Source organism: Taudactylus pleione, unplaced genomic scaffold (genome assembly GCF_031769625.1).
Source record: "Taudactylus pleione unplaced genomic scaffold, aTauple2 ptg000181l, whole genome shotgun sequence".
NCBI classification, from domain to species: Eukaryota; Metazoa; Chordata; class Amphibia; order Anura; family Myobatrachidae; genus Taudactylus; species Taudactylus pleione.
This window is the reverse complement of record NW_028284583.1, coordinates 7,490,663-7,492,101: the sequence shown is the minus strand read 5'-3', so window position 1 is coordinate 7,492,101 and position 1,439 is coordinate 7,490,663. Positions and strand designations below refer to the sequence as shown.

The 1,439-nt window shown below is 37.5% G+C and overlaps 1 pseudogene; it reads left to right on the top strand.

Moving 5' to 3' along the window:
- Positions 1 to 798: 798 nt before the first annotated feature.
- LOC148519830 (5S ribosomal RNA) lies at positions 799 to 917 on the top strand (annotated as a pseudogene).
- Positions 918 to 1,439: the final 522 nt, after the last annotated feature.

The window sequence follows — 1,439 nt, the reverse complement described above, 5'->3', positions numbered from 1 at the left end:
TGGGCATTGTGTAAAAGGGGCACTACTGTGGGCATTGTGTAAAAGGGGCACTACTGTGGGCATTGTGTAAAAGGGGCACTACTGTGTGTCGTAACATAAATAAGAGACACTACTTTATGGTGTAATGTGAATCAGGCCCTATGTGCGGTGTAATGTGAATAAGATTGAGCACTGTGACTCCTTGGGCCGAAGTACTGTGACTCTGCTGGCCGTACCCACTGGGTGGGTACACTACTTTTCATTTCTGCCACTGCTGTGTGGCAATGTGTCATAGATGTGCTTTATACTGTGGTGTCTGTGTCGTTGTGCCGCTGCTTTGTCGCTTAGTAACCAGTCAGCTCACTGCAACCTTTGGCCAATAATGTTGAAAACAATATTATAAGCTGTGATATGGTCTAAATTGACTGGAAATTAATGTTATTGAGGTTAATAATACTCTAGGAAGAAAAAAAAGACCAATTTATGTGATTTTAGCTTTTTTCGTCAATTTTTGTAAAAAAATCCAAATCCAAATCCAAATCCAAAGCCAGTCACCGCAGTTTGGCAAATCCAAATCCAAATCCAAAGCCGGACGACGAATTAGAACTGAATCCAAATCCAAATCCGGCAAAAATGGTCCGGCGCACATCCCTACTAGCAAGTTTATGTTTATGATTAAAGTATGCTCATGCATAACTTTTTTCAATATTTGTCCTTTTACAAATTGGACTGTACTTTGAGCGTTAGTCCTACATTTCTTTCATGCAAATCTGCAGAACTCATGGGCTAAGAGATATCGATTACTGCCATATGAATTAGACTTACAGCCATACTTTTCTGAATCTGCCCAATCTTGTCTGATCTTGGAAGCGATACAGCAACAGGCCTGGTCAGTACTTGGATGGGAGACCACCTAGGAATACCAGGTGCCGTAGGTTGACCCACATTGGAGAATTGGGACAACACATGAGACAGATATTGCATGAATTGTGTACATCTATACATCACCATTTTATGGACTGAAGATATTTTGATATTATTTCATGCGTGTTGTGTGGAATGTGGACTTGGTTTAGTATTATTATTTTCACCGTTTAAGCTCAGTTTATTTGTATTAAATCTGAGCATTATATTGATATGGTAGATGTATAACCTGACCATATTCAGATTTATGTAAAATTACCTCATATTGTTATGTAAGTATAATAATAGTTTTTTTTATGGTTTTTGTTATTTGAAACCGTATCTAAGTGTGCCCCAGCAAAGAGCCTTTCTTTTTTCTTTTGTGTTTATATATACTGTCATTAGGCTTTGGGAGCACCACCAATACTAGAAATGAAAGAAAATCTGTTTTTTTGATTGGTTTTATATGATTGGTTTCCTATATATAAAAATCACAATTCAGTATTCACTTAAGTAATCAAATTTTTTTGGTTCGGTGCGGAATCTCCTCTTCTTTT